The sequence below is a fragment of the Anas acuta genome, chromosome 17, assembly GCF_963932015.1.
Source record: "Anas acuta chromosome 17, bAnaAcu1.1, whole genome shotgun sequence".
Lineage (NCBI taxonomy): Eukaryota > Metazoa > Chordata > Aves > Anseriformes > Anatidae > Anas > Anas acuta.
The window spans coordinates 454034-468390 of record NC_088995.1 but is presented as its reverse complement, the minus strand read 5'-3'; positions in this window follow the sequence as shown (position 1 = coordinate 468390).

The window sequence follows — 14357 nt, the reverse complement described above, 5'->3', positions numbered from 1 at the left end:
GCAACTTTAAGGTGTATATTTTCTCAAATACCTCAGTAAGGATTACTATATTTTCCACAATATCAGTATGGGTTTCCATTGGTACAAACAGCTTTTTGCATTAATTATCTGCTGGGTCCCACTGATGTCAGCTCAGTGAAAAATCTGTAAGTCATATAGAGCACTTAGACATACCTGTTGCATTAATTTCAATTTTTCCAACATAGATCATGAAAAAATTGGATGATTAAAATACAACGTTGAGATTGTATATTTAGTCTCAAAAATTCTGGGAAATGGTGAAGCAAACCTTCCCATCTACAATAGACTACAATATACCTCTTTTTTTTTTTTTTTTTCCATCTCTAAAATGCTCATTATTAGGTTTCACTTTTGATTGTGATGAAAAAGAAAAAAGGAATTGAATCATATAAACAACACAAAAGAATTAGTTTGGCTGCAGGAACTGTAGAAGTTTTCTATTTCCTAGAATAACTCAGAGAAACATCAATAAAAAAATAGTACTTCTCTATACGGATAATCAGTATTTAACTCCCCTCAGTATTTTATTATTAAGTTTATATGACTGACTTTGTTCTGCTGTTTTCTTAAACTTGAACCAGGTGGGACTTTATGTAAACTTGGTGGAGCAGGAACAATCTCTGAGTATCTCAGAAGCCTAGCTTTCACTGTGGGAAATGCCAGAAAACCACTAAAGGTAATTCATTTTTCATCATCTTATAAATTGAACTATTGTGAAAGGAGAAAACCAGAGGCTATCCTGGATGATGACTTAATTTTCTCTAAGCGTTAGGTTCACAACAGCATACACCTTGGCGCTTCCTTTTCACATGTTGAAATCAGGTGATGTTTTACACGCTGTGTCTGCAAGTTCTTCTGTCACTTGCAAAAGCAAGCCTTTCTGCCCACACAGAGCTGTACTGCTCTGGGGGAGCAGCACAGGTTATCACATGCATTTTTAGATGTTGCTGTTTTGCAGGAACTCACCCTGCACCAGCCTTTCCTGGGTATCCCCCACAGGGCTGCATGTCTGAGGATCCTTCACTTTTCACTGTCATCTATGTCCATTTAACACAGCAAATACGTTCCCACTGCCAGCATTTGGAGGTCTTTGGTAAAACTCTTGTTCAGAGCACTACTTGTGCAAGGGTCCCAAAAACCCAGTCTTGACTGAAAATCAAGCTGCAGTTTCTGTGGTACAGAGCAAAGCCTGAGAACATATCCCCCAGAATTAAAAAATCACTAGGCAAATAAAAATAATTCTGTATTTATTATTTATAACGTTACTTCAGGAATTTTTACAGAACAGCCCATCTTTCTGAGCCATTGGTGAACATTGGTTCATAGCCCTGACTTGTCCAGTTTTCAAAGCACACCTACAGCATATCATGGGGACCTGGGAAAGGCTGAGACACCTGGGTCTGTTCAGCTTTGAGAAAAGAAGACAGAGGGGATCTTACCAATGTTTATAAATATCTTAATTGTGGGAGAAAGAGATACGGCCAACCTCTTTTCAGTGGTCTGTGGGGACAGGACAAGGGGCAACGGCCACAAAATGGAGCCCAGGCAGTTCCGCACCAACATGTGCAAGAATTTCTTCACGGTGAGGGTGACGGAGCTCTGGGACAGGCAGCCCAGGGAGGTTGTGGAGTCTCCTTCTCTGGAGATATTCAAGGCCCATCTGGACGCCTACCTGGGCAACCTGCTCTGACGGGGGGTTGGACCCAATGATCTCTGGAGGTCCCTTCCAACCCCTGCAATTCTGTTTCTGTGACCTGTTCCAAAGGGAGCAAGCACAAGCTGGGCAGCGAGGCAGGGACAGGAGCTGGGGGATATGCCCGCATGCTCTCTGTACAAGGCATTATTTGCTTATTTGATAGGAACTACTCAAGTATTCTAACAACCCATACACGCAGCAGCCCTGGCTACCCCTGGGCCGCCTCCTCCCCTACAAACACTCGGGTTCTGCTTCCCGCAGCAACACGCCTGGCTCCCTGCCACAAGCACAAAGGGTTAAACATCTCCTGCCATCCAAAACCATTGCTTTTCCAAGATCACGTGGCCTCTCAGCATCTTGGTACAAAAGGCCTGTTTTAATCCCAGTTGCAGACGACTCACATTGTACTCACAGACTTCGAGCAATGTCAGGCTATCAGGTTTCCAACTAATATCCAAGGCACAGCCCAAGCATAGACTAGGAACAAAGACTTCTTTGTAACTGAAAAAAAAAAAATCCCCTGAAGATATTAACAGTGCAGTAGAGTTCAAACTGTTAAATGATTCAAATATTATTTAATGAATACATTTGAAATGAGGTCTCACAACCCAGAACACTTTTTAGATCATCATTTACAGAGAGCCCTCCTCTTCGTTTACTTCTTTATGAACTCATTGCTTTCAGGTTTTAATTATAGCCATTTTGCCTCTGGGCTTTTTCAGGGACTTCACTTGTTGGTGTAGCTTGGTTCTTTTTATTATACATTTTCATTGGTGACTACTGAATCTTTCAGAAGCCCTAATAATCACATCCCCTTAATTTACCTTGGACTGCCTTCTGAGGCCATAAGAAACAAGGAAGACAGAGAGCCCGCTCCAAAAGCAGCAGCTGACTGCATTAGCTACTATTCTAGTCAGAGCTAAAACAAGTTTTTAAAATTAGGAAGCATGTTAAATAAGTGTACCAGGATTTTAACTGGGGTTGAGAGAATCTCTACAAAGTTCAAATTCAATAAATACCTTGAATTCCTTGTTCAAGTCTTGGATATGCAATTCTAAAACAGAAAGCCATGTAAATCTAGAGATAAAAATTAAAGAAAGAAACAAGATAGATGGTTTTCTAGAATGAAACATGCTTCCAACCTGAGGAAATAGAGTTTTAAAATTAAATTTGAGTTTGCTGTGTTTATAGCAATGAGAAACCCATGGCTGCTCTGAAGGACAGGAGGAAGATAACTAGCCCAAATAGTTAGCACTAGTACCTCTACGACTGTGATGATTCATATTGAGATTTGCATTTCGAAAAGATACAGCAAATCTAGGAAAAACACAGAATGAAAAAAAAAAAAAATCTGCTTTGTTGCCTTTTTTTTTTTTTTTTTTTTAAGTACAAGTATCAGAAAAAGTACCAGAAAATAAGACACAGGGCAACAGCAGAACTACTTCCAGATTCTGTCAGTAGAGTGCATTGCAAAGCAAAATGTAAAATACATACGCTTTACATCAGTAAATCATTCTCGTCTCTTTTGCCTGATTTTTAAATAAATTAAAATAGCCACTGAGATACATCTATATGGAGAAAAGGGAAGGAAAATCAGAACCATAACCCACACTTCACAATGGGGCAGTGTAAGCGATACAGGGTACTGCGTATACTGGAACTACCAGAACTTCACTCAAATCTAATCAAGGGTCCCGAATGTCCTCAAGTAAGCAATGCCTCAGGTGGAAGTACATTGAAAATATGCCTCCAAAAGCTGTTTTTGATGTATTATTTTTTCAAGTTATTGTAAATGCCAGAACTTTGTTTTGTATGGTTCGCTCATTGAATTCTGTCTGCATTAGGTAACAAGAAGAAGAGGAGGCTATCAAGAATAGCAGTGAATAGAATAGCCCCAGTGGCTAAACACCCTGGTGACAGGCATGACAGGCTGCAGTGTCTGGATAATCTCAGTTTCATTTCCCACCCTCCTCAGAGTTTAGGGAAACCCTTGTTTTCCTGGGCAAAGGGATGGTTTTGTTACTTTTGTACACTCCTTTAAAATCATTCATTTCCAGCCTAAGTATGGATAAGAATGAGTCAAACCTTTCAAGGCAATGCTATGGTCTTGCTAGTTAGTCTTTTTTGATTAAAATCCATTTTCCATATAAATTCAAGCAAATAGAAAGTCTTTAATAAAATCAGTTAGAAAACTACCAAGATTATTTTTCTGATTTTTTTTTTTAATATTTCTTAGGCTATTAAATTGCAAGCATTGTATAAAAACCAGTTACAGTCCCAAGTTTCAGACTATGCTGTCAAAATGCAATACCAGACACACGAGCACTGTCTTTCATTGTGCACCCCCCCCCCCCCCTTTATTTTTTTTCTCTGAAACAGCATCCCCAAACGGAAACTCACAGAAATGCTTGTTAATGACAGACACATAAACTGAATTTCCATGACATCTGAGCACCCACAGGTTTAGGGTAGCAATCTGTAAGCACCACGCAGGGCAGCTCCCTGGGGCAGGGGAAAATTAGGCAGAGAGGCAAAAGAGACAGCAGCATCTCTAAGGGCATTCACTCACCCAGCAGAGCTAAGTCTGAGTTGTCTTTGCAGAAAGGCATTCATCTTCATAAGTTACTTCATTGATTGGGATCAAGTCCTTTGTGCAGAATTTCTGAGCAAAATAAATAAATAAATAAATAATTGTCAGCCACTGAAATTTTTGCAGTGGTCAACAAAAGAGTAACAATCACTGCCACTAGGTTTTAGCGTTGTTTCTGCAGAAATTTTAGTTACTGATACTAATTCTTAAAAATAAAAAAAAAAAAAAAAAAACACAAATAGAAAAAGTCTTTAAAGTATTTCTGATACAGTTCCTGAGATCTGAGACTCTTGGGAAAAAAATGTTATTGCTACAAAATGTGAGCATATGGCAAATGACAGATTTCTTTGTCATGAATCAAAGACATGCCACAGAATTATCCACAGCCTCTCCATAGATCATTTAATCACAGCCACCGAACAGGTTCTCTTTCTTTTCTCCATGTGAGTCATCCACAACTGAGTGGCACGTCTTGGTAGACATCCCAGTACCAGGAGGTCCTGAAGGTAGAGCCAGGCTCCTCTGGCACTGGCAGAAATGCAGAGGCAGCACCAGAGGCTGCAACATGGGAAATCCCAACACTCCCAAAGGGAAAAAGTCCTTCCTCGTTCTGGCCATCGGCTGGAACAGCGCCTGGAGGGGCCATTCTCAGAGACATCCCCCAGCCACAGCGGGACCCAGTGCAGGGCAGCCAGATCCCATCCTGAAGCTGGTCCTGCTCCACCTGAAGCATTCTGTGCACCCACAGAAGCTCTGTTACCTGCCAGAACATCAGCTCCTCTTTCAGCTGAGAAAATAATAGTTTGGTTGAGATGGGAAAGTTATTTCTGTGGGGACACTGGCATGTCAAAACCTTTGAAACAGCCAAAAGTTTCTGATTGTTTTTTGCTACTGCACAGTAGAAATGAGTAATCAGTGAGAAATGTATAATCCATTATTCATTTGGTTATTTTCAAGCAGTGATTACCCCAGGACATCACTAAGACTGGCATATGAATATTTAAAAAATAATAATAAAAAAAGTTAGCTTAAATTTTCATAGTCTCATTATTTTCTGAAGTTAACATTAACTTCAGAAGACACAGTTATCTACAATTTAATGGAAAGTGAAAATAAGCGTCTGCTTTTGCTAACTGTCCAACACAAATACTACATAATAATGAAAAAGTCATTGCAGATAATATTTGATTTGAATTTGAAGACTGTGTAACAAACGCTCAGTTATTTTTCCTCATCAGGCACAATTTTCAGAATTATGGCCTATATTTCATTTTGTCAGCTCTGACTGTTTGCTGAAATCTGAAGTTTGTCCCCATGAAATTTTGTTTTTAAAACCTATACCTGAAGGGGTTTTTAAAATATTTTCCAGCAATTAGAAATTTCTTATGTGGATTGAGCTAGTATTTCCTGGTTGCAATTTAAATAGAGATAAGAAGATACTTGAATTGACTGAAAATTACTTATATTTCTTTCTTTTGCGCTAAAAGTTTATGATGTAGTCTTAAAATTAGAACAGTCTGACTGTTGCATGTTCTGACTTCCAGTGTAAATACATGCAAAGAGGGAAAGTTACAACAAAAAGCATGACATGCTGTATTCATAAACATAACAGCTACAAACATGACTGTAAATCGGAAAAAATGGCAAGTAAGCTCATTGAGTAACACATTATTTTATATACCTTATTTTCATAATTCTGTATCAGAAAACACATTGCACACAGTTTTACCAATTTCTTCTAAAAAAAAGGAAGTTTAATCCTTCAGAAAATAATGTTAATACCTATGGAAATCTGCAAAAGACAAATAAAGATTGTTTATCTGTATGAAATATACTGAATCCTCAGCCATTCAAAATTGTAAGATATAGTCATACATGAACATTTCTGCAGTTATATGATGAAATTATTTGGCGCTTACCTTCAAGTTCTACTTCCTTTAGTTGTTGGAAATTCATGGAATCCAACATGTCCGTTCCTACTTTAAATGGAGGCATAGAAATAATACTTTCTTAATATAGAGTAACATAAACTAGGAAAAAAAGGGGGGGAGGAGGAATATTGATCCTGCTACCACAAGCTTCGAATTGAAGATAATTTGCTGCTATAATATTACAGAAATCAAATTCGAGAAATGACAAGTATTGAAATGCAATGACAAAATGAATACATGTTATTTTAAATTTAAAAAAAAAAAGTTTACAACAACTTGTTTATGTATTTGAGGGCTAAAGAAATCTAGCCTTCAGAAAAAAAGCAATCAATGCAGTGAAATATATTTTTTATTGCCTAAAACACTCCTTAAAATAAATTGTTGTTTATTTTTCCATCTGGTTCTCTCTTATGAACCTCCAAGAAAAGTATTTTTACCATAACATGGAGCAGGGAAAAGGTGCTTTAAATCTTGTTGCAAAACTGGAAAACAAACAAACAAACAGGTGTTGCAAGGGGTGGGTAAGACAACAGAGGTTAGGCAAACAGGCCATGAGATAGTTCACAAACAAAACTAGTACAGGGGGAGGGCTTTGCTTAAGGGGGGGAACAACAACAACAAAAACCACACCATACAGCTCATTTTCATGTAAATTATAAATCTGTTACTAAACAATCTCAAACACTGGTTAAGATCAGATTCCCCACTAAACTAACAGGATCCATTGAAATTAACTGCCATGGCTTTTCTTTCACTTCCTCGGATATATTAGTATTTATTTTAAAGCACAAGCAATTAGCAAACATTCCACTCTAATTAATACCTGTTACAGATCCTTTCCATGCAGTTAGCAAACCATCAGTAATGTGAGGAAAAGGTTTTGCTGATGTTTTTATGGTGATCAGAGGCAGGTGTTCTAACTTCCTTTTAATCTGCTATTCCAGCTGTAATCCATTAGTACTTTATAAGATGGGGTGTGCCCAGGTATTTACTGGAAGAACCGTGGACCAAGATTGAAGTTTAAATTGTGTGTACGAGCATTTGGTGCAAGAAATGGAAATTTTCTTTAATATGTTGCCATACTAAAGCTTGATTTAAAGTAAGTTGACTATAACAGGGTATTTCTCATAGCAGAGATTCTGACACTTGCAGGCAATGTAACAAGCACAAAACACTCCTCTCACCACTAACACTGGAGGTATTACTTTTTCAGTGCAGCAAGTTTTACCAGGTAGCGAAGGAAATGGCAGACTAGAATGACTGCAGCTGTAGCAATGCCATTAATGGTGTGGTTAGGAAAACAAGAAGCAAGTGGAGCCTATAACAGTAGTCTTCTGCTCCACGAGGAAGACAGAAAGGGGGAGTTAGACCTGCAAAACAGAGAACACATTAAAACTTTATCATATATATATATAAATCTCATGAACATTGCAAACGAAGTTAATCAAATACATTTCTTTGCAGCCTTTTTCAGAAGGAGCTTTAACCCAGCAAAATATACAGATGGGCAGCACACATAATGCTAACTGGCTAAGCACAAACGCATCTAGAAAGCAACAGGCTTCACTCAAACACTGCTCCTGAACCAAGGAGTCAAGAGCAGCTGGTGGCTGCCACAAAACTGCCCCTGAGAACTTTTTGCAGACTCTTTCTGACGCTTTCTCTACTCTTTCTTTTCTTCAGTAACTGCAGGTAGGAGGCACCCACAGTTTCCACATTGCCAGCTTAGCCTCTGCTCAGTGCAGCTACATACTTGCTTCCTAACAACGTCACCTGTGCCCAGTTAAGGAGCTCTGCACATCATAACCTAGAAAATAGCCAAGTCCTCAGCATTTCAGTGAAAGGCATTAATATTCATACACCACAGATTTGACAGGGAAGAGTAAATAAAAGCCACTTGGACCTTGTCCACCAATAAGCAATTATAAGAAGCACAGATTTAACATCACCAGGTACAGGTTCCCATGCAGCAGAGGTGACCCTGCAAGTGGAAGAGAGCCACGTGTCTCCTCAGCACTGGTCATTTGTGCAGTAGGCTGGAACAAAAGTAAGGTGCTGAACTTAGTTAATGTTTAACAGTGACGGCAAACAAAAGGGACCGAGAAAGGAAGAATTTGGTATCAGCTGTCAAGCCCGTCCCACTGTTCACTGTGGCAAGGGACTGAGCCTGGCTCGCAGCTGTGGGGCTCCACACCCACAGGCTGCAAAAACATCTCGCAAAGCACACTTACAGAGACATGAGCTCTTACTTGAAAATGACTGTCAAGTGATGATGACAGCATCAAAATTCATTCTGTGGTGGTCAGCGTCACTCATGTAAGACTGGTTTGGAAAGCACTTGCCTCCTCCAGGCACCAACAACTGCAAACCTCCACTGTGTGCCTTCGGCTCACAGTGCAAGTTCACATGGTGACCATGGAGCTCCCTGTGTGTTTCCCCATGCAAGCAGTTTTAGTCCCAGGATCAGCCCCATGTGTCTGCTCCCCATCAGAGTGGACCTGTAGATCTTGGGCTTTAGTTAGCGTGCAGTATCCTGCCTTGATGAACCCTGAGCAAATCTGATCCCCTGGTGAGCACGGCTTGCCTGCCTGTCATCCTACACACAATGTCTGCAGAGCTAAGATCTGTGGCAAGCAGGTTGTGAGCTTCTTACAAGTTACAAAGCTATTTTATTCTTCTTGACAAGGGTAACTGTACTTTTTCAATATTTAAAGTGAATCACTTATTTACTCCATCTCTTTGAGGAGAGATCAGGATGTTAAAATCCATCTGTCAGGAATGGTTAAAAAGCAAAGCAGGAACAAGGCTTTATGACAATGCTGTTCAGTAGCTCTGTGGTTGAAAGATACTCTTGTACATCACCAGTGGATCCAGAATATATTTATGTGCCCATTCAACACACTGAAGTTCCTGATGTGTATGTCAGTGCCAGCCTGCTGGAGGTCACAAGTTCAGTTGCTAGAAACACGAAGGTTTTGAGTAACTGGAGCAGTATCAATCCTCATTTACTTCTGGATGTTGGCAGGCAACACTAGTGCACTATCATGTTAAAACTGAACATACACCAACACCATGGAAAACAGAAGCTGCACATGGCAAGATAACATTTTATATGGATATTATCCACAACTGCAGGAGCAGCCCAAGTCAGGGACAGGGTTGTCCATACCACTGATAGAAATTTTCAAAATCTGCAAACAGTCCATCACCTTTCTCTGACAATCATCTCTGTTGGTTACTGATCAGAGCTCAGCTTTTAAAAATCTCATTCCCTATCCATTCAGCTCAAGCACTGACAGGGCCAAACCCAGCCCACAGCCACTGAATCAGTCGGTTTCCTGCCAGCAAGCTGACCTGCTGAAGCCACTGGCGTGGGACACAAACAGTTTCAGGACAGCTCACCACTGCTTAAGGGAACCATATAAATCACTCAGGTAAAGCTGTTCTTTGTCCTTTGGAGGGACAGGATTCTCTTTTCAGTGTTGCAAAACTTCTCTTCTGGGTAAGATTTTGCCCTGTGGAGCCACAGCATGAGCAAAACAGTAACCAAATTCACTTCACTTCTCAGAAGTGTTTTGGAAATGCAACACAAAATCGTTCAGTCCTGTTTTTGTTGTTGTTTTGTTTGTTTGTTTGTTTTGTTTTTCCTCCTCATACTGCATATTTCACATGGACTGTCAGAATACAGCCAGAACAACTGCATTTAAGTGGGTGATTAAATAATCCTTGTTAAATCACTGGAAAGATTTCTACCTTCACAGTAAGCTATAACAGTCTCTAGCAAGTTGGAAGTACAAACGATCTTCTCATGTAACAAAGGATAATCCTAGCCATGCCTCTCCCAGTTTTGCCTTATTTCTTCTTCTGGGACAGAACTAGCAGCAAATTGGAATTCTTTCCGTTTGCCTAAAATGAGCAAATGGCTCCATAAAATCTGAAGGGTAGATGTAATGAAATTATTGGAAATGTAACTTGCAGCAGTACCTTGAAACCTGGCTATCCTTCCAGCCTGTGCTGAGCAAGCCCAACAAGCTGAGAAAGCCATGCCTCCCCCCTCTGGCTAGGCCAGACCTCCCTCTCTGGAGCACTGGCATTTGCTGCACTCACATACGCATGCTACGTGCATGCTCAGGAGCAGTGTCCCATGTTCCTCATCTATTGCATGGGTACATAACAATGGCATTTATTTATACTACACTAGACCACAGAAAAGTGTAAAAGAGAAAAGCCTGTTGAACTGCTGCAGGTGGACACCTTGTTGGGCTATATTTAGTCTTTTTAGTGTGAATTTTTTTTTCCTTGTAGTCAAAATTCACACAAAGGAACAGATTTATTAATTAAATACAAAGGAGATTTTTTTTCTTGCTCTGAATTTATCACCTTGGTGTTTCACAGCCTCATCCCTGTCCCTCCCATGGTTGGTTGTTGCCACAGTTCCAGGTCAGGGTGAAGGCCCAGAGTTGTAAGCAAAGGTACATGTTATCTAACAGTCTTTTAAGATGCCCTCACAAAACTGTGGCAGCCATTTGTGTCAAAGCACTTGCTTATTCTAGGAAGTGGCCTCACCAGTAATGTTCAAGGGGCTCAGTGTTCACTGTTTACAAATTTGCTGAGAACAGTAACTTGGTTCTCTTGCTTTACAGTTGACTTTAGTAGTTATGGCAGACATGAAGCATCAGTATCAGCCCCAAAGCATCTCACACCATCTGTGTGAGAGCTGGATGCCAGTGGTTCCCCATGTGTAAGCCATACCTTGTCTCAGATCCTGCCAAGTAAATACAGTGGCCAAAAGAAGAGAAGGTGTCATGCCTTTCCATTGCAGGAGACGCAAGCAGCTGCCAACAAAAACAAGGATGTCACCTGGCTTTCTGTTTTTTTTTTTTTTTTTTTTTTTTTTTTTTTGGTTTGTTTGTTTGTTTGGAAAGCAGCTTAAAAACAAGGAGAGAAATGACACCGGGCTTCCAGGTAACTTGGTGGTAATCCCCACAGGTCTTCATGGAAACCAGAGCAAACTTGGTCCTGCAGGTGCCTTTAGCACACCATGCAAGAGAGAAGCAGATTTCTGCTGCTCAGCCTGTTCCCATTTATTCAAAACAGTGAAAGTGTTGCCCCATGGCCTGAAGTGGAAGAATAACAACTCCTTGACATGGGTGTTCACCTCTGAAAATGCAAAGATTCAGCTGAGACTGACAAGGCTGGAGCAAGGAACCCCATGGCAAGGACCCTTCTGTGCTCACCAGAATAGAGGAACAAGAACACTTCCAAGTACATCACGTAGCTCCCAAATGCAGCTGAATCAACTGAATTTTGAGACATTCATATTAAGTTGCCTTATCAGGACATTTTCAGACTGATATTGTGGTTTGGGGGAGGGAAGGAAAGGAGACAAGCTCAGAGTACACTCAAAAAACATTAGGGTTAAAAAAAAAAACAAACACAAAACCCACACCACAAATTCTAAAGCACAAATAGACTTTTTTCTGACATTTCCCAGTCCACACATTAAGGCAAAAGAACCTCCCCCCCCCCCTTTTTTTTTTCAATTATTAAAAAACATCCACTAGAAGAAAGATTCCTTGCAAGTCCATTTTAGACCACACTCTTTTGTGCAGCCAAGTAATGTATTTAAAACGGTACTGCTGGAATATGGTTCACAGCAGTCTACTGCAGTGAATAAATATCACGTTTACATATCCATTATAACAAAACCATGTTGCACTTCCATTGCTTCATATTGGTTTGCCATCTGGAAGCTAAGCAAGCTGTGTAGTTCAAAAAAAAAATAATTCAATTTTGCATTTACTAAAAGGAGCCATACAAGTTTCAATTTATAGCTGATGATTACACACTCTTAGCAGGCAGAAATTTGTCCACAAAGAGTCAGAGCTGCGCCCATGTTGGCACACAGCTAACCCAGCCACGTGGGGCACAGCCATGCCATGCAGGTCTGCAGGGAACCAATTTCTCACAGCAGTATCAGTCACAAACTATAGCCCTATTCTGAAAACACATTCACAAGAAACTCTTCCCACCTACCATAACAGGACTGCATGCAGAGCCAAATACAGAGCAGAGTGACAGTGCTCACTACGCTACACTATGCATCAGTTTTTTACGTTATACAGATATCATCATTTATACTATGTACTCATAAACATCTTGAAAAAGTGGTATTTTCTTGCTCTGAGCCTTCTCCCAAGACAAAGCAGTATGAACCACACAGCCCATCACTACCCATTGTCCCAAAACAAAGGTGTCCCAAGGGCACCAGCCACCAGGCTGTCACCAAGGGGGACCTTTCCCAGGCCAGGCTGTGACTCGGCACCAGGCAGAGGCTGTGGAACGCCATCCTCCCGCCCCTTCCAGCAGAGCCTGGGCTCAGGCCTCCCTATTGCTCCCTGGTACAGGCACCACTGTGGCCCACCAAAGGGTGCGCCAGCACAGCCATTTACAAGTTCTCGCTGCCTGGACACTGAATATATCGGTGAATTGCCCACATGCCCAAACCAAGGTGGTCTGCACAAGCTCTTCCTTGCCTTGGTGCCATTCTCTAGCAGCCATTATCTGGTGCCCAGCCACAGGTTTCCAACGCCAGGCTGGGGATGGAGGTGCATGCACCTTGCTTCCTATTTGATGCGCAGCCATTTGACCTCAGGTAAAATAAGCATCCTTCCCACTGACAGACTCCCCGCTGAAAGCAGAAAAAATGATTAGTCTGAACTGTTTTGTTGCAGCTGCTGCTCTTCCCAAGACAGACTCCAGACACTGAGGGCTGTGGAGAGGGGCCAGCCTGCTGCCCACACAGACACCTGTGCAAGGCCCTCTACCCCATGCACCCAGCTCTGTGGTGAAAGGCTCTCTGTAGGACCTCTCTGGGCTAAGGCATTGCTGGAAATCACTTCCAGCATCCCTGTTAGACCTGTCTACTGCAGATTCCCCCTTCAGAAGTGACAGCAGCTGCTGCCCCAGCCATGTTGAGCCCTCCGGCTGCTCTTTGGCAATGGTAGCGGCCTCTGCTGTCAGGGGCAAACCCCGGGCCTGCTGGGTCAGCAGGGACAGGCCACAAATCCGGCACCAGTGACCTTGTCAGCAATAGCTCACAAATGACAAGTGCTGATGGGAAAAGGAGGAGTAAAGCCTTGTTGCAGACAATTCCAAGAGGCAACGCAGATGCCAGGTTACCCTAAGCTTTCACGAGGGAATTCCAAAAACTAGGACCTGAGAGAAAAAAATACACTATTGTACAACCTGCAAAGATAACCTTGCAATAAATAGCCATTACCTGAGTTTCTCTGTAATTTGTAAATATATTACTGAACAGAATATTTTCCCTGTCACAATCCTGATCACCTCTATCTTATTCCAGCAATAAGGTTATTTTTTAAATACTTCAAATACACATGGCATTGTTACTGAAGTGGCCAATTACGAGAAAGGTGAAGTCAGCGAGGGGAGGCCAAAACCCTACATCAACGAGACACAAAGAGGCAAGCTTTTATTTGGTGCACACTGAGGACAAACTCCTGTCCTGCTCCAATTTGCAGTTCTTGCTCCTACCGCATCCTCATTAGTGAGCAAGAGGGCTGGGCCCCCACTTGGAGTACTGCATCCAGGTCTGTGGCCCTCAGCACAAGAAGGATGTGGATGTTAGAATGGGTCAAGATGAGAGCCACAAAGTTGTTCAGAGGGCTGGAGCACCCCTATGAAGAAAGAGAGCTGGGGAAGTTGAGCTTGAAAAAGGGAGGCTCCATGGTGACCTCATTGCAGCTTTTCAATACTTAAAAGGTCTTGTAAAAAAAAAAAAAAAAAAAAAGAGGAACGGTTTAACGGTTTTAAGCTAAAAAATGGGAGAATTAGATTAGATGTTAATTAGATGTTAGAGGAAATTCTTCACTCAGAGGGTGGCGAGGCACTTGAACAGATTGCCCAGAGAAGTTGTGGATGGCTCATCCCTGCCATGGCAGGGGGGTTGGAACTAGATGATCTTTAAGGTCCCTTCCAACACAAACTGGTAAATGATTCTATGACTACGTACTGCCAAAGACTACATATTAAGAAAACAACCAAAAAACATCAATGGTTCCTGAAATCCAGCAATTTCAGCAGACTTGGTAGCCCA